At 40.6% G+C, this 20,397-nt stretch overlaps 1 pseudogene across 1 annotated transcript in view; it reads right to left on the bottom strand.

Annotated features, from left to right (window-relative positions):
• LOC309857789 (renalase-like) overlaps positions 1-20,397 on the bottom strand; it is a 75,633-nt pseudogene that overhangs the window by 45,006 nt on the left and 10,230 nt on the right. Inside the window, exon 6 of the transcript in view lies at positions 14,470-14,628. The product of the transcript in view is annotated as a renalase-like (transcript). The remainder of the gene's footprint in view (positions 1-14,469; positions 14,629-20,397) is intronic.

Below are 20,397 nucleotides of genomic sequence, written 5' to 3'. Positions count from 1 at the left end.
ATGGGAAATATAGTGTTCTAAATTTGGGGGATTATTGAGGGAAAAAAATACATGTCTGGCATGTCAAGGGCTACTGAAAAGTAATTATAAAGAATGCGGAATATATTCTATATTTACATATTGTAATAATAGGAGAATTCTGCAATTACTTTCACATCAAGAATGAAAATAAACATTCAAACCTACATAATTCTCTAACCGCCCTAAGTATATCTGACTGCTGATGCCCTACTCATAGCAACAGATAAAACTCTATATTCACTTTCTGTATTCAGCTTATTGTAAAGTCATTGGTAAATGCAAAAGAGTCTTCTGGAACTGTCACCTATTCAGAACATTGTAAATTATTGTAAAAAGAAAAAAAATGCTTTGCTGATCTTTTCACCTACTGGAATCAAAAACGAAAATTCTAAAATTCTAAAATAAATAATGATGACTTTAAAAACTCTGAACAGTTCAAATAAAGACAGAGTTCACTGATTTATGTTGAGCACAGATAGGAGAAGAATGAGGCTGTGCCCTTTGTGCTTATTGCAGACACACTGGTGTGTTTGTTTGTTTTCTGACTTTCATATAAGAAACAATGAACACATCAATGAACACTCCCACTGAAAAAAACTTCTCATAATGATAGTGGTTAAAAATAGACTATGGACTCTGAAAAACAATCTGAGGATTTTGAAGGGGCGGGGGGTGGGAGGTCGGGGTACCAGGTGGTGGGTATTATAGAGGGAATGGATTGCATGGAGCACTGGGTGTGGCACAAAAATAATGAATACTGTTATGCTGAAAATAAAAAAAAAATAAATTAAATAAATAAATAGAAAACTAAAAAAGAAAAATAGTAGATTATTGCCTTCATGCTGGAGATGAATAGAAATATTATCATCTAATCCACAATTCAGAAAACCGATGTCATATGTCAATAATCAAACAAAAAATTAACATGGCAAGAAATGTTAAAAATCTTTCTTAGCTAGCCATAAACTAATCATTGTGCAGGCTAAGTAAAATTTCTGCATAACAGGTGTTATAAAATCCAACAATGTTACTTCAAAGACAACAAGAACTTTCAAACCCTAAATTGATTTCTTACCAAGACACCGAGACGATGGTTAGCTGGCAGGTTGTAGTATGTAAAAGACAAGGAAGGAATTGTTGGAGACTGTGATGTCCCAACAACAGATGTCCAGTACACACTAACTGGAACAAATCCGTGGTGTGGGTCTGTGCGTACTGGTGCACAGAAGACAAAAGGCTGAGGACAAGTGAGTGTCAGCTTTTTCATTTCACTGTTCAGAAGCAATGGTCCTAAACGGGGTATCAACCTCTTGACACAACCTTCAGAGATATGTCTTAGTTCAAGACTTCCTTCTTTTTTTTAAAGATTTTTCTTTATTTATTTGACAGATGGAAATCACGAGTAGGCAGAGAGGAAGGCAGAGAGAGAGAAGGAAGCAGGCTCCCCACTGTGCAGAGAGCCAGATGCGGAGCTTGATCCCAGGACCCTGAGATCATGACCTGAGCTGAAGGCAGAGGCTTAACCTACTGAGCCACCCAAGCACCCCAAGACTTCCTTCTATTTACTTTTAAATTGTTTTCTCTTTTCACATTGGCTTGTGATGGCACTAACCTAAAGAGGACACTCCAAGTCCAAGGTCACTGAGCTCCAGGTGGAAGGAGATGGGAAAGTGCCTCCAACTGCCCATCCTGGCATCTGCTTCTGGTAGTTCTGGTGTGCTTCCTGGAACTTTATGAATTTGGCAGCCACATTTCTTGTCAAATAATTAGTGGGGTCTTACAAAACTTACAGACACATCGTTACAACATTCGAAGTGAAACCAATTGCAGATAAAATAGATTTTATCGCGGATGAAGTAAATACATTTCCAAAAACATCAGCATCTTGAAACTTCAAAGCAATTTTGGCTTTCCCAATAACAGGCAAGATACAAGTAACCCTCTATTAAGGGGCAACCCTTTCCACCGTAAAACAAAACAAAACAAAGCAAAAATTTTAAAAATGGTCTCATTAAAAGGCCTAAATAAGTTAATAGGTCATTTCCAAGTAAATTGCTCTCAAGTTCCTTGAAACTAGTTAGACAATCAGTACTGAACTTCACAAAACTGTACGGATGTAAAGATTCTTTCAAACTGTCAGAGAAAGCAGTCAATTGGGATCATTTGTAAAAGAGAAGAGAGGCAAATTCCTCACAGTTCCAACATATTCAGTCAGTAATGATTATAATGTTCAATTTGATGATCATTCTCAGGTAAGAATGAGCTAATTTTATGAAAAAACATTATTACTAATGAAAACAATTCCTGGGAATTGTAGTTTCTCATGCTGCTATAACAAATTAGGACACACAGAGTGGCTTCGAATGCCACACAAACACTGCCTCACAGGAGTCCGAAATAGGTCTACCAGAGCTAACAACATGGTGCCCACGAGGCTGTGTGCACACCTCTGGAGGATCGCTGGGAGAATGTGTTTCATGCTGAAGGCCACCCATGGTCCTGGGTCTGTAGCCCCTTTCATCTTCAAAGCCACCAAGAACATCTTTCTGAGCTTTGTTCTCACAGCACAGCTCATCTGCCTCTGATTCTCCCTGCCCGCTCTCACTTACAAGGACCTCTGAGATTACACCAGGTCCCTGGATAACGGAGATCATCTCCCCATTTTCAGACCCTTAGCTGCATCTCCAAAGTCCCTTTCACCATGTAACACAACATACTCCACAGTTCCAGGGATCAGGACAGGACATCTTTGAGGGGCTGTTCTTCTGCCTTCCACACTGAACATGAAAACACGGGAAGTGAACAACTGTGCATCTTGCCCTTCCACTGTGGTTCTTCTACCTGCAAACACATGGCTCATGTGTTGGGTATGAGAAGCACATAAATAGTGGGAAGTGTGATGGAATGGGGAAGGGCCAGCCCCTGGACTCAGCCTAACTGGGTCGTTCATTAACTGTGTCTCCATTGCACAATTTTCTCATCTTTGAAGTGGGAATAACAAACACACTTAGATCTGGAGAGCCTGGGTGGCTCAGCCGATTAAGTGTCTGCCTTCAGCCCAGGTCATGATCTTAGGGTCCTGGGATTGAGTCTCACATTGGTCTCTCTGCTCAGTGGGGAGTCTGCTTCTCCCTCTGCCTCTGCTGGTGCTCTTCCTGCTTGTGCTCTCTCTCTCAAATAAATAAATAAAATCTGAAAAAAATATATATACACTTAAATCTTTTTCTCAGGGATGCAGATCAGAGAACAGTTATGATGGTTTAGAATTATGCTCGTGTTGAAACTATGAAATCTTCTGAGAGTTACCTACATAGGACACCAGTTTCGCCAGCAGTGACTTGAGATTTTAGTCCAATTTTCAAGTGATCATCACCCTCTATGGCAGTGGCCTGAGAGCTAGACATTGCAATACTGAATATGATCGTGAAAATTTAACAGAAAAGCTGAATCAGATGATGAGGTCCCTTTTCTTAAATACCTTTATCTCAATGTGTCCCCAGATCTCTTCAAACAGATCCCTTTGGCTCACTACCTCATTCTGATGACCACAGAAGAGGTGCTGGTGAGGGAGAGATGCTCCTGAGTCTGGATAAATGAACATGGGTGTAGACATCTGTTTCACGCTGCACCTGGCCTGGCCGTACTGGGACTCCTTTCCACTGAGCTGCTTTTAAGGGCAGAGACCATATTTCATTCTATGACACATAATATGGGCCACTCAAGATAGAAACATTTGATGGGTATTAAGTATCACCTCAGTTTTCTTCACCCCCCCAAAATTTATGCAGTGCATTTCATTAGGAGTTTTAAAAACTCTCTCTGAGCAAGCTACTAGGGACCACGTGGTGGAAACGGGAACCGCAGTGTCCTGAGAAGACTGGATTCCAGATGGCCACCCAACAGCTCTGTGATCTCTGGGACCTCAGACAGGTTAATGTAACCTCTTGGAGTCTCACTTTTCTCTACTGCAAAATGGGAGTAAAACACTCATGAGGCAATTGTGAAGAATGAGGGAAGAACAGTGAGGGTGAAGTGGTTGATACAATAAGTATGAACTGCTTGTGATACCAGTTCTCTTCATCTTCCAGATCCTTCCAGATGCCCTCTTACTCTTCTCTCCAACTCCAGCAGTCAGTCCCCAGAGCGGCAGATATGGAAGGAGAGATGCTTGCTCTGTCCCGCCAGGACCTGAGTAGGCAATCAGCACAAGGAGTGGTAACAAATTGCTCTAGAACCCACAATGGTACAGGACTCTGACATTTCCGCTGACTGCTGGGTTTCTGCAGGAAGGCAAAGATCAGCTTGGGCTGCCTCTTGGCTACTAAAAGAAGGAGACATCAACCAGAACCAATGCTCACTCTCCAATACTATGCAAATAATAATAAAGAAAGACAAGTAGATGAGGGAGATATAAAAGGTGAAGATTGAGACATGACAAATAAAGGGGATTTAATAGTAATAATTGGTTTTTCTAAAAATGGAGATCTCAGTTCAAAAGCTTGCAGGCAGCCCAACAGAGCAGTTAATATCTGAGACGTTTCAAAACTGAATTATCTCCCCTGCTATGGAGATGGTCTGCTGGAAAAAGCAATGAAGCATGTTACCTGATGAAGAGAGGATCTTTGTTTCCTGCGCTTTTAAGCAAAATCTCTTCACCAAAATGTCCAAGAAAAATGAGGAATTTAATCTTTTTTTAGCAGAAAAGAGTTGGTTCTCATTTCTCCATCAAAGATAATGGGAGATTCTAGCAGTCATGGGAAGGAGATTGAAGGTGTTTGTAGTGATCAATATTCATCCTTTTATTCTATAGTACACGATAGGTTCTGAGATTACATATTTTTCCAGTTCAGTTTACTGAAGTGCTAAATGTCTCTTTAAGGACAGACAGTCTGTTCAGATGAAAAGCCTTTTGGACAACGTTCCCCAAAGTCCCACAAGGATTTCCTTCCTCTCAGTCCAGTCAGGTAAATTTATTTACCATCTTAATGTGCCCAGTCAGGTTTTAAAGGTAGAATCTGTATTTCTGATGAACTAGGACTTCTGTTCAATGGATGTCCACATCCGAGGCTCACCAATTCTACCCCAAAACCACATTTCCAGCTTTATCTCCCTAACTCTCCCACCCTAAAGCCTTCTCTCCCACCAAGCCAGTCCATTTTCAGTCCCCAAAATATAAGATAAGCACCTCTAATTCCAGCTTTTTGCTAAGACCTTTTTTCTTCTCCAAAGCATTCCCTTCCTGTCCCCTGCCTGTTCTGCAAGATTTACTACAGATAGTGCCCTGTGATTCATTCAGTAAACAGAGACTGAGGGCCAGCCACAGGCTACAGCATCCTGGGAAAGCAGGACAAGGTGAGTTGGAACCAGTTCTTGTCTTTGTGTCCTTTCCATTCTTCCAGGGAAGACCCGCGCCACACAGTGGATTGAGCCATTAATTAAGTGCAGCTGTGGGGAGTGCTAAGCATATGAGGAACAGAAAACTGGGATTATATATGGTAGGAGAAATGTCCTGGAGGTCAGGAAGATGCTCCTGAGGAAGCAGTTTTGCTGCAAATTGGGAGGATGAACGAACAGGAGGCTAACGTAGGGCAGAGGGGGGCCAACAAGTCAACTTTCCCAACAGGTGCATGGTTATGATGAAATTGGGATATAGTTATTAAAGTGTGGGAAGGAAATTCCTGCCTTCTAAGTGTGAAAACTGCAACAGCAGTTCTTCCTGGCTCTCTGTGAAGCTGGGACAAAAAGCACTCATGATCCTACATTTGAAGTTCCAGAGGTCACCAAGAAAAGCACCAAGCCAACTGCTCTCAGCAAATTCTGAGACCTCGCCAGTAAGACTTGGCCTTGCTCCTCTGAGCCCCACTGTCTGGTCAATATAAAGAGAAAATTCCAACAGGATGTGAAATGCCAAAGCTCAGCTTTATGGAAATGCCAGTATTCCCAGAGAGAAGCTCCACCTCCAAATCCTGGAAGCCACCCAGGGAATGATCCAGAAACACTCCTGGAGAGGGAGTTCCAAGAAGGAGAGGCCTTGTTTTCTAACCAGGTACGTGCTGAAGGGCAGACTCCACAGGGACTGAGGTGAAGCTCGGCAGCTGGGGCTACCTGGGGAAGACATCACTGCCTCTAGACGCAGGGAAACAGCCCTGGAAACATTCGGTATGAAGCAGAAACCGCCCTCTGGGCCAAGAAAAGACACCCCACATTGTCTACATGTAGACCCATTCCCTAAGGGTCAAACTACAGGATGAACTCCAGGGAAGCCAAGGCTGACTCCCTCCCAGCACCAAGCAGCCAGTCACGGGACAGTCTGAAGAGAGGAGTGGGCGGATATTCAAAATCAGACCCCAAATCCACTCTGCCAGCATCCCTTGGTACCAGACAGGCCTGCTTGGCATTAGAGATGAAGCAAATGAGCTCAGAGTCAAGACTAAAATAACCACAACCGAGCCTTAAAAGCCAACATTAGACTCTTTCAAAGCCAAAGATGGCTAGAAAGTTGTTGCCAGTGACCAAGACTCCATTCAGGCCCTAATTCTGTGGAAAGACCTGGAGTACACATCAGAGAGTCTGAAGGCCATTCCAGAGAACAATCAAGTTTTCTCATGCTTACACACCACACATTTGGCTCAGACTCCCTAAAAACAACTTATAACTACAAAGTGACTATAAGTCAAATAGCGATGGCATTGGCACAGGAATAAATAAACGGAACAAAACAGATATCCAAAAACAAATGTTAGGTATATGTGGAACTTACCATATGACAAATAAGGAATTTCAATTTAGTGGAAAAAATAAATCTTATAATCTTGATAAAATCGGTATTCCTATGCTGGGGGAGGGAACCCCACAAAGCCAGATCACTATCTCATACTCTATAAAACACATATTACAGATAAAGATTTAAATGTAAAGCATGAGAAGTAAAAGTATTAAAATACTATTTAGGATATTTACAAGACTCAGGAGTAAGGGAAATGAGAAGTGAGTTGGGAAATCCAGCAGCCATGCGAGATAATAAACATGCTTAACTGAATAAAAATCTTAAGAAATTACTATGGCAAATGACATTTTTTAAAAAATCAAGTAACAAATAAATGATATTCTGGAAAATATTTGTGATATTATATGAAAAACATTAATATCTTTTATATATGAAATGCTCCTAAGAGACAAAGAGCCCACTACCAAAGTAAGCAAAAGAGAGGACCTGGATATTCACATGAGGGGAATCTAATGAGTAACACACATGAAAAGGGCTCAATTTCATTTTCAGTCAAGGGAAATGCAAATTTAAACAAGAAAAATGTACCTGTTTTCACTTAACACTATGGCAGAAATCTTAAAAGATAAATTAAAAAATATCCACTGCTAAGAGTATATGGAAAAGCAGATATACTCAAACATTAAGAATGCACATCATTATAAAATTTTTAGAAAGTATATAACTTTTAGAAAGTGATATGGCAATATCTGTTAATACATACAGATTGGAGCACCTGGGTGGCTCAGTGGGTTGAAGCCTCTGTCTTCAGCTCAGGACATGACCCCAGTGTCCTGGGATCGAGCCCCCCACATTGGGCTCTTTGCTCAGCAGGGAGCCTGCTTCCTCCTCTCTCTCTCTGCCTGTATCTCGGCCTACTTGTGATCTCTGGCTGTCAAATAAATAAAACCATTAAATAAATAAATAAATAATAAAACATACAGATTTTTTGAGCCCAAAATCCCAATATTGGCACTTTATCACTCAATATAGCAGTAAACAGGAATAAATAGAAAAAAAAAAAAAACTAGAAAGCACATGAATGTCCGTCAATATACAACAAGGGATGAAAACTAAATTCTAGGACTTCCAAAGTATAGAAGATTATGCAGCCATTAAATAGAAATAGATACGATGTATTTATCTGAAGAAATGTCAGATTTTTAAAAAGATTTTATTTATTTATTTTGAGAGAGAGCATGAGAGTATGCACACAAGTAGGTTGGGAGCAGTAGAGGAAGAGGGAAAGAGACACTCTCAAGCAGACTACCTGCTGAGTGCAGAGCCCAGCGTGAGGCTCAGTCTCAGGACCCTGAGATCACGGCCTGAGCTGAAGTCAAGAGTCAGATGACCCGGAAGAAAAGTCAATTTAAAGAGCCAATTTCAAAACAATAGATTTAGAAGGCACTCTATGCTGGAGCAAGGTGTGGAAGGGCACTCACCACACCACTAACATCAATTATCTCTGGGATGTGGGAAGAGAGGACAGTGCAGGGAATTATTGTTCAACCTCTGATGGTTTCTTTTGTTTTCAGATTACTCATCAGCTTTTTCATATAAGTGATAAAAAATATTCTGGGAGAAGGAAAGGATTACTTAATTTTTTACTTTACCCAACAACATCGAATACAGTAGGCATTCAAAAATTTTTTGTGGAATAAAGTGAAAAGGAATAGGAAGGAGATGAAATAGGTTTAAACATGTTTGTAAAGGATAAAAGGATAAGCATTCATAGAATGACAAAGCACTGTAGATCCTATAAATAAATGACATGAGAAAAGGAAAAAGAGAGACTTGATAAAGTTGGTGAAAAGAAGAAAAAGAGGGGAAAAACTACAATAAAATAAATAACAGACATCAATGGAAAAGATAAAAGTAACAGGCTATTTACCCCAATAAACGTAAAAGGGTTTAACTCCACTATCAAAAGAAACAGACCTTTCATGATGGATTTAAAAACAACTAGATGGTTTTCTCTGAAAATGCCTAAGTAAACATAAAACAAAAGTGACATTCTTAAGTGACTCTTAATCTCACAAAACAAACTGAGGGTTGCTGGGGGGAGGGGTGTGGGAGAAGGGGGGGTAGGGTTATGGACATTGGGGAGGGTATGTGCTTTGGTGAGTGCTGTGAAGTGTGTAAATCTGGCGATTCACAGACCTGTACCCCTGGGGATAAAAATATATGTTTATAAAAAATTTAAAAATAAATAAAAAAAAGACTTAAAAAATATATATGTTTATAAAAAATTTAAAAATTATAAATAAAATAAAATAAAATATTTCTAAGCAAGAAAAAGTGACATTCTTCACAATCTCCAAGACATCATAATAGATTTCATAATAATCCTAACAAGAAATTTATAAGATCTTAAAATAAAAGCTACCAAATTACACCAAAGGGCATAAAAATTCCTAGAGAACTGTTTTGTTTTTGGTGTTGCTGTGTGTGTGTATGTGTGTGTGTGTGTGTGTTCTTTTGGGTAAAAAGATGCACTATTGTAACAGTGTCCTTTCTCCCTAAATTAATGCTTACGTTCAATGTAATTCGAGTCAGTATTCTAACTGGAGTTTTTAATGAAACTTGATTCTAAATCTCAGAGAAATAAAACATAGATTAGCCAAGAAAATTTAGAACAAAAACCATCAAGAGGCCCTAACTCTACTCTATGTTAAAATTAACTGTTTCCATGAGGAAAGGAATTTAGTGGAGAAAACCTCTGTTTCATATTTGCAGTTAACAACACGGTTAGCATTCTGTGAGCAACACTTTATGAAACTGGAAACCTCCATGTCGATCAAACTGGTTTAACACATCAAGGTGAATCCAAAGAACAGAAATGTTAGCAATATTAATAGATATATCAAAAATAGATCCTGAGCAATTCCATAAGCCTGAAGTGCACCAGTCAGGGTATGTGATGTGGAGAAAAGGGACACACACAGATAACTACTGAAAAAGCAGATATTTTCTGGGACATTTTTACAAATCTAGAAATGGACCCCCAAGATCTTAATTTTTTTTTACAATAATTCGACAATTTTTAAAATTTTTAAATTTTGTATATTCAAATTCTTTTTTTTTAATTGTGTGATGTTAGTCACCACACAATATATCACTAGTCTTTGATGCAGTGCTCCAAGACCCTTAACAGTTCATCAAAAACCTCCCATCTGTGAGTCTACTGAAAATCTTAAACTATTATATTTTGGGCAAACAACTTATACTTTTTAAAATAGAAGCAAAGTAAGCATTTCCTTTAGATTCAGTCAAACAGATAATATTTTGTCGGAGGGCAAACTTCTCTACAATGAATTAGAGTGCATGTCCTTCATCTGAAATTATCGACTTTAAGGCTTCCAGGTTGCTGCTGCTCTTTTGGTGGTTGTATTCTAGAATTTTAAGAGCAATTCCATGTTCTTCCCATTTCCTTCTGTTAGCCTCTAGTAAGGTACACGCGTGACCCTTCCATTATTACAGTGTACCTTCTTGAGAGCTCCTGCAGCTTCGTTCCAGCTTTTCTATCACATATCAACCAGATATTCAAGAATTTACCAAGATGAGTAATTCAAGGAATACCAACTCTCTCGTCCCCACCCTCCAGTCTAGGAAAGAGATGCTCAGTGGTGTGTTTCTAAAAGTGGGGATGACCCCACCCTCACCCCGTAGGCAGTCAGAAGGAAGTAAAGTGTCTTTCTGTTGCAGAATTATCAGGTGGGTCAAGGGGGTGGATCCCTGAAAATGGAAAGGCAGGGGCTGGATGTGAAATGTCTAAAAGGGAGGAGTTTCGGGGGGTTCCTGTCAGGGTAGAGGCCTGGCTCCCACTCGCGTGCTCTGCCTGGGAGGCAACTTGCAGCAGAATTCACAAGGAGCATGTGTCTAGACCTGCAGGGCAGTGGAAAGGCTTCTGGGTAAATGCATGGCTATCCCCTGAGACGTCCGTGAGTCCTGCCAGGCTGAGCAATGTCCGAGGATTGGGCTGGGTCCAAGCCGACAGACCAGAGGAGCACCAATAAAGCTGGCAACTTTGTGCACTTGGGAGCCATGGCCTCCACCCCCAGTTCCCTGGCACTATGAAAGCCTGGAATTCCCATGTGACCCCAAAGGGAATGGAAGATACCCTAATGAGGACAAGGGAGGGTTTTCTACCAGGTAGGTGGAGAGAGTAATTTGTAAACTTAGAGCGACAAAGAAACAGACATTCCTTGCATCTCAGTGTTGTAGCCTCTAAGGCGAAGGGACCACACAATGTTCTGGATCCAAATATGCCACTGTTTTGCACAAGAGCAAAGTAATGTTCCCCGCTGTATCCTTACTGATACAGGGGATTTTTCTGGTTGTCTTAATCCCCAACACCAAGCATTCCACCCCTTAAACAGATGTATAGACCTTTTCCCTAGTGGTAAAGAAGTCACAAACATTAAAAAGTCACCAAGAGTATTAATAAAAGCAATGTGCTTACTATGTGTCCAACGCCCTGACAAGGTCTGTACTCAGAGTATCTCACGGAGTCTTCACTATGATCCCATGTGTCGATTATGTGATTTGTCCTCATTTTGTACACAAACTCAGAGAGGTTGAGTAGCTTTCCCCAGATCACCCAGACTGTGAGCGGCATGGTTGGATTACAAGCTCTGGCTCCCTCTGTCAGTGCCCTGAACTGTCCTCTGTGGAGGAGCCAATGCCAGGAGCTACATGAGTGTAAGGACGTGGTGCTAGAGAAATCTCCAAGGTGCTTCTCCTGAAGAGCAGAGCTTCAGAGAAGCCCAGGGAACTCTTTGATGGGGGGGCCTGGGTCCTGAAGGAGGGAGACAGAGCCCATGTACGAGTATGGCAGGCAAAGGGAGCTTTAGGAAGAAATGCACGAACAACGTATGGTTCATTCCAGGAGCCCGGAGCAGACTGGAATTCCTGAAGGGAGGAGACCCACTCTACGGCTGTCCCTGCCTCCCCCTCAGCTTCCTCTTAGTGACCCTTCCAATGGGCTGCATGTGAACCTTTTGCTTTCATTCATTTGCCTCTTGAAGTAATGTTTGGCAGCTTGAGGCCTTTGGTCTAAAACTAGTAGTGTTTCGTGGGTTCAATGCAGGGATGGACTCACATGTTCCCCCCCCCCTCCCCAGGTCTATCTGACCATGTTTCTGCTCAGATAAACACAGAGCAGTGGAGTGCTCCCTGACATGCTGGTACCTGACCTGGTTGATGTGTTCATTCCTTCCTGTCTCAAGAAAACAAATTACCCTCCTGGTGTTAAGGATGTGAGAGAGTGTACAAAACCAATAAGGACACAAATCCATCAGGAGACTTTAATGCACGCGTTCCTTCCATCTAGGCGTGTGGGAGGCAGGATGGCACAGGGAGCGGAACCTTCCAGGCTTTTCATGTCTGACAGTCACCACGTCCCACCTGCTTTATTTTATACTGTTCACCCCACAATCTCTCCACTTCCTCTGCCACGCTCATAACAGGAGGAGGCGAGAACTCTAGCAGGAAGTCCGGTATGTGGATTCAGACCCAGATGCCCTATGACAGCCCAATGAAGAGTTGTATTTAAATGTATCAGAAACATGGGGGCGCCTGGGTGGATTAATCTGTTAACTGTCTGACTCCTGCTTTTGGCCCACGTCACGATCTCGGGGTCCTGGAACAGAGTGCCATGTTGGGCTCCCTACTTAGCAGGGAGTCTGTTGAGAATTCTCTCTCTCCTTCTCCCTCCCCCCTCTCTAAAATAAATAAATCTTTTAAAATAAATAAGTAAATAAATGTCTAGGAAACACGAAATCAAGACCATAATGATATGGGAAAGGTGCCTCCTTTTCCTCAGCCACAATTTCTCCTGCATGGTCCCCACTAAATCATGTAATCTTGTACAAGGCGGATCACATCTGAAATTCCTCATCTCGAAAGTCAGGGTGGCAGAAGCAATGAGCCCCAAGGTCCCTTCTGGTCCTGAAACCCTCAAGGCTCACCCTTTTATCCCAGCACCCAAACGGGGAACCAAGCCAGAACCAGTAGACTCCAAGGTCATCTGACCACAAGGAGCTTATAATCAAGTTGAGGAATAAAACAGATGTTTATTCCTTCAGCGCCAAGAATGGACATAATCATAATAATAATGTCTTAGGATCATGGGAGATAATCCTGTGATATTAATAAATAGAAGGCAGCACAGTTATAGAACCAAAAGGCAAATCACAAATTATAAGAGACTGTCTACATGGGCCATAAGGATTCCCTGTTCTCCCTGAAATAATGTAATAAATGTAACAAGTAAATGACATACACACACAAAAATAGTAGCTCCATGTCTTCTGTAAAAAGCAAAGTAAGGAGAGAGCAGTGCATACGGGAAAACCCAGACCACGTGTAATCAACAGGGAAGTCTCTCACGGGAGTGATGGTATTTGCATTGATCCAAAAGGGCAGACATGATTTAAAAGGGGGACAGGGTGAGAAGGAAATGCAAAGAAAGCAAAGGCTCGGGGCTGCTCACAGTTGGTAGGAAAGCGAGGCCTGTCACTGACTAGCACTTCTGAGCACGTTACTCAATTATTGTGGGTCTAAGGTGATTTCCCTGTGACACTGTGGGGTTTCATGAATTACAGTCGCGGTTTTACGTATATTCTGTTTTTTGTTTGTTTGTTTGTTTATTCATTCATTCTGTATATTCTGTTTTGCTCTCTTCTTCAGAGTCCACTCTGGTTTAAAAATTCTGAGGGGACCTGCACTACATAAAGAGTCCACGGGGTGGCAGCACGTGGCTTCGTAGATGGACCTCTTCAGCAGGGGAACTATGACGCAACCGGGTAATAATCACACAAGCAATATTTAAGGCTCTCAGGAAAACACAGAGAGAAGACATGAATAGTCCATACTGAGCTTTAGAACTTGAGATTTAGAACTTAAAGGGAAACCAGATGTTTTTGATTCCTGAGTTTTAGGGGCACCTGGGTGACTCAGTCTATTGAGCACTGGACTCTTGATCTCAGCTCAGGTCAGGATCTTAGGGTCGGGAGGGGGAGCCCTGCTCTGGCTCCCCATTTAGTGGGCTTATTTACATGGGGTCCAATTCTGATTTGAGCTGATAAAACCCAAAGAAACTTACCCTCCGTCAAGTGTACCAAGTCAATCATTCATAAACATTTTCTTTTTTTTTTTTTAAGATTTCATGTATTTATTTGAGAGAGAAAGAGAGAGAGCACAAGCAGAGGGAGCAGCAGGCAGAGGGAGAAGCAGACTTCCCACTGGGCAGGCAGCCCAATGAGGGGCTCAATCCCAGGACCCTGGGATCATGACCAGAGCCAGAGGCAGATGCTTAACCAGCTGAGCCACCCAGGTGCCCAATGTGATCAATTCTTGTATCATAAAAACCTTCTTATCTCCAGGATGGACACAAAGAGACTGGTCTTCCTTTGGCCAAAAAACTGCATGTTCATAAAACATATTTACGTCTTAAAAGCAAGGGCGGTAAGAACAATGTTCAAGCTTTAACCAGTTAAAAAAAATTCCGTGGATTTAAGTTTAACCTTGACTAACATCACAGACAAGGCCATAGCATCAGTTTCTAAAACACGGAAATCAATAGAATCCACAATGTGCCGTTTGCTGAGAGAGTTATGCTAAGCTCACACCCCGCGAGAGGAACCCCACTCCGTGAGGTGGACAGCCAGGCCAGGACTCACAGTTTGCAATATCGCCTTGGAGCTGCAGAATCTGCAGAACCGGCATTGTGAGGACAATGATATCAAATTGCTCAGGGGGACCTGTATCCTTGGAGACTTCCCACTTGTCATTCCGCAGGTTGACCTGAGTCACACGGTGTCTGAAGCAGACATCAGCACCTGTTCCAAAAGCAAGGTCATGTTCACATCCTCAGGGTTTCCAGTATGAACAGGAAGAGAGAGAGGAGTTACAGACTGGATCCATTCAGGGGAACTGAACAGTGAAGGCACCCTTCTCGGGGCTCACTTCCCCCTTAGGTCGGAATTCCTCTCCTTCCCTCTTAAGCCTGAAAAAGGTGTCTGTGAACGAGATCCAAGCTCTCGTTAGTGGATCAATTTACCTTTATTAAGAATTGGAATGAGGGGGCACCTGGGTGGCTCAGTGGGTTAAAGCCTCTTCCTTAGGCTCAGGTCATGATCCCAGGGTCCTGGGATCGAGCCCCACATCAGGCTCTCCACTTGGCAGGGGTCTTCCTCCCCCTCTCTCTCTGCCTGCCTCTCTGCCTACTTGTGATTTCTGTCAAATAAATAAAATATTTTTTAAAAAAGAACTGGAATGAAAAGAAATATGGTTGAGAATGTCCTCTCATTGCATTTTTCTTCTTTATCACCAAGGTATTTTGATAATTACCTGAGTAGTTATTTGACTAATATTTCCTTCCCTATTAACCTGTGAGCCCCCAGGGAAGGAACCATATCTGCTCTGTGTCTGTGAAGACCGTATCCCATACACAGTAGAGTACTCGCCACATAGTGGGATTTCATAAGTACCTGCTGAAGAGAATGAATCAGGAACCATAAACCGAAAGACAAGAAAACATTCCTGGATCGTTAAGTGTCCTTGAGGCCAAGCACTTACCTCACATCGCAATTGCCAGAAAACTTGGATTTGTTTTTACAAATCTACTTGTATGCTGTCTCAGGAATGGAAAAGCAAGAAATGAAAAAAGAACAAGACACAAAAGCACGTTGAAAGATCTCGTTCATCATTTCCAGGGGACATCACAGCATCCCAGCCACCCAACATCTGGCTTATGTCCGCCTGGCCCTGAAGCTTCCTTCCTGCAGCAACTCCATCCTCCTCCCCTAGAAGGTCCCTCCGCCATTGTTCTGACATTGATTCGGAATATCTGCCTGTGTCTGGTATGTCTTATCCATACAAAACCACTCATTTCCTCCATTTCACATCTCTAGACCTCAGATGCTTTCACTGTCCCTGGAATCCCGCAGCAACACTGTGAACATTCAGAGTTTTTAAATCAAAAGCAAATATATTAGAAGGAACAAGGTGCTAACTAGGCCCAGGGGTTCATCTCTTTGACCCGGAGGCCCCTTCAACTCCCACCCGCCAGCTCCAGGCCGGCCTGAACCTTTCCCCTTCACTCGGTTCTATTTATTTAGGGTGCCGTGGGAAAGAGTGGTGCACGGTTATGGGTGGTGGTGAGCAGGTGTGCGTGTTTCAGGGAACTTAAGTCCACGGACCTAGAAATTCTCCATACCCAGCCAGATGTCCTGGACATGCATCCCAAGGGTCCCAAAGTATTCTGCAAGGTGTATGTCCGTGGTTCTCTTAAGTGTGGACCCCAGGACGGCAGCACCAGCAGCACCTTGGATCCTGGTATAAAGGTACGTTCTGAGACCTAAGCCAGACCTACTGGACCAGCATCTCTGCTGCTCAGGCTGCTGTTCTCGAAAGTTGTTCTGCACAACATTGGTTTTAGAGATTTGAACGCATTCGAAAGCATACGTGATTAGTCATATCCCACACAGATAATCTCCTGGAAGTCTGGTCCAATCAAAACCGTGCTGGTTCATCCAATAGACTGTGGGGTTATAAATTTTATTGATTCCAAACTGTAGAATAGTTTTGGAATGACTTAACAATTTGATCTTATGCAAGGTCAACTTCATTAAGGAGACTATTTTTTTAAACCAAAATGTAGCAAAAGGTTGCTATGTACCTGGCCTACTACTTGCTTGGGTTGACAATGAATGCGTTCTATCCCATAGTCCTCATGGTAACACTTTGCAGGGGGGGGCTGTAATTACTCTCATTTTTTCCAATGAAAGAACCAGGGTATAGATTTTTAAACTTTCCGATGATTACATAGCTAGGAAAGGGTTAGTTAGTTCCAGGTCCATCCGATTCCAGAAACTCTCTCACTTATGCTATGGAAACATGAAAACACTCTTGTGGATCATGTAGTGGAGAGAAAACTTCCCAGAAGTTCAAAGGATGTTTAAAAAGATACAATTACAGAATTTAAAATAGTATAATAAAGTTTATAAATTCTGTAACAACAGATCTGGGTAAACGGGAAAAAGACTCTTGAGGTATTACAAAGATAATATTAAAATAAATCATTTATATGCACTCAAATTATATAGATCTTGAACTTGATTATGTAAAAATTTACTTTTTAAAAAAGGAGAAAGTAGATCACAAAACGAACTTATGGTTGATGTCTACAGTGACATTTTCCTGTGATTTTTCTGTATCTTCCAAACTTTCAACCAATAATATGTAATCTTTTTAAAAAATTGCCTTTTGAAGTAAATAGTATTTTACATAGGCATAAAAAACTCTATAAAACCATTGTCTCAAGAGGTTGTACAAATGGAAAATATAAACAGGTTTTTACTAAGAATTGGTTAAATTAAAACTGATAACCACCTAATATATATATTAAATGTATTTCATAACTATATTCAATATATTTAATATATACTCCAATGTACATGCATACATATATATAGAAATAGATATAGAAATCTATATATCATGATACCTACCTGCCATGTACAGGGTAGGTTAAACTCTATGTGAGCCACAAATAATTAAATATGACCTCTTTTCCCAAGAGCTTCCAAAGCAAAACTGGAAGATAAAATATATATTCTCCCAAACACCTACCAAGAGAAGGATGTAGGTACTGTGTATTCAAGGACTGTTCCTCTGCTGGAAGAACGTCAGATGTAAGAGGGCAAGGACTTTGGTTCTTGTAACCTTAGCACCTAACACAGCATCTGACATACAGGAAGTACACTGAAGGGATAAGCGTTCATTGAAGGGATGTGTGCGTGCATGGATGGATGGTTAGGACATATAATACAGCTGGTAAGTACTTGAGGATTTCAGTAAATAGGCACATCCAAATTGGGTCAAATCATAATGGAAATGAGATTTTTAAAAGTTAAATGGTGGCAAGAGATGAGGCTGATGGTGACATTCTACAAAATATCCAATGCTATCACATTCTGTAAGGGTTAATTTTATGCACTAGCTTGACTGGGTCATGGATTCCCCCCAAGATATTTGGTCAAATATATTCTGGCTCTGTCTTTGACAATGATTTTGGGTGAGATTAACATTTAAATTGGTAGAATGAGTAAGGTAGATTACCCTCCCTACTTAATGCCCATGGCTCTTATCCTGTCATTGGCATGTATGAAACAAAAAACCTGACCCTCCCCAAAAGGAAAGAATTCTTCCTGAACGACAGCCTTCAAACTGGGACAAGGGGTTGTTGGGGATTTTTCTACCCCTTGTATTGGAATTGCCAATTCATCCTGCAGACCTTGACACCTACCAACCTCCCTAATCATGAGCCAATTCTTTATAATAACCATATATATACAGATATATCCTATTATATATTTGTATATATAATACATATAAATACATGTTATATTATATATTATATAATCAAATAATATATAAAATATATTATACTAATTATATATTATATATTTTATATATTACATGATCATATTATATATTATATACATTATAATATATTAAATATTACATATAATTATATTTATATGTGTTTATATATTTATATAAACACACACACACACACTTCTTATTATATCTAGCTCCTGTTGGCTCTGTTTCTCTGGTAAATCCCAAGTAATACACCATCATTGCCTGAATTCTCGATGGAGAAGCTATCTAACCAGAATGACATCTACTATGTCACCATGCTGTATGTATATCGAATCTAACTGAATCCTCCATTGCCTGCTATCAGGGATTCTTAGGGTTCTCAAACAATAAAACCTGATGAAGAAAATCAAAATAGTAATTATTCTTGAAATAGTTTATGGAACAAAACGTCTTAGCACCTTTCATCAGTGATCTTGAATTGGGAAACTTACTTAATTATGATTCATCAAGAAACTTACTTCTGTTTAAAGAAAATAGTTAGGGGTGCCTGGGTGGCTTAGTGGGTTAAGCCTCTGCCTTCGGTTCAGGTCATGGTCTCAGGGTCCTGGAATTGAGTCCCGCATCGGGCTCTCTGCTTGGCTGGGATCCTACTTCCCACCTGCCTCTCTGCCTATTTACAATGTCTCTCTGTCAAATAAATAGATAAATAAATAAATGAAATCTTTAAAAACAACAAGAACAACAAAATGTTGGACTCCTGGGGGGCTCAGTCAGTGAAGCATCTGCTTTCTGCTCAGGTCATGTTCCCAGGGCCTAAGATCGAGTTCTGGGTTGGGCACCCTGCTCAGCTAGGAATCTGTTTCTCCTGCCTGCTGCCTCATGCACATGCGTGATCTCTCTTTCTCTCTCTCTCTCTCTCACACACAAAAATAAATAAAATCTTTAAAAAATTAAAAGATTAAAAAAAAATAAATCATTTATCATCCAAGATCATTTATCAACTTTTCTAAAAAAGGTCATTTTTAAAACATTCATAAAATACGTAAAGAATAAATGAAAATCCTAATAGAAAAGGGACAAAGTTATAAATAAGAAATTCAAGAAAAAAGGTGGAAAGAGCTCACTAAAAACACAAAGATGCATGAACTCAGTCATAATTATGTAAATACAAATAAGAACACAGAAAGACACCAGCTTTAACCTGCCCCACTAGCAAAAATTTAAAATTTTTAGTTATAAAATACCTAGATGCGCAGAGAGAGTAATTTTCATTCATTGCTTTTTCAAAATTTTTAAAAAGATTTATTTACTTATTTTAGAGAGAGAGAGAGAACACGAGTGGGAGGGGTAGAGGGAGAGGGAGAGAATCTCAAGCAGACTCCCCACTGAGCTCAGAGTGGGGCTCCATCTCACCACTCTGAGATCATGACCTGAGCCAAAACCAAGAATCAGATGCTTAACTGACTGAGCCACCCAGGTGCCTCCTCATTACCACTGATGAGATATTCTTTCAGAGGAGCAGATGAAACCACTTAGTTTAATTAAAAATTCACAATACCATTTGGCACAGCAACTGTGCTGTTAGAAACTGGTTCTACAGATATACCTAAAGAAGTGTGACACAGTTAAACAATGCAGCAATAGTGGTATTAGCGAAAACCAAAACAACCCCTCATCCCACCAACAACCTAAATATTTTCCAGAAAGCTACTCCTGACATAAGCAATGAATTTATTTATTCATAAAGAAATCATATAACACTGAACAGGCATTGAGAAAAATGAAGCATACTGAATTTGTTGTTATGAAAATAGACCTAAGATATGATTCAGTTGATGATGATGTATTAGGATTTTCCAGAGAAACAGAACCAATAGGAGGCATACAGATAGATAATTGGGGGGGACTGATTTATTACAAGTAGACCAAACAAGGTGTTGGTTTATGAAAAATAATCCCATTGGTATACTTTAAAAGAATAAATATAAACACACATGAATAAATAAATAGAGGCAGCCATGTAAATCAATACACAGATCCATAAAGTTTTTTCTAGAAGCACACATTGAAAACTATTATTAGGGATAAAAGAAAATCAGCTATTGGTAAAGAGAAGAACATCTATTTTATAAATTTCTTTATAGTATTAATATTTAATTATGTTTACAATGTTTATCTTTAAATGCCAATAGTAAAATGAAGCAGAGAGACTCCTATCC

Source organism: Mustela nivalis, assembly GCF_964662115.1.
Source record: "Mustela nivalis genome assembly, contig: HAP1_SCAFFOLD_1279, whole genome shotgun sequence".
Classification (NCBI taxonomy): Eukaryota; Metazoa; Chordata; class Mammalia; order Carnivora; family Mustelidae; genus Mustela; species Mustela nivalis.
Note: the sequence above shows the minus strand (reverse complement) of the source record. Positions and strands in the feature narration are given on the sequence as shown.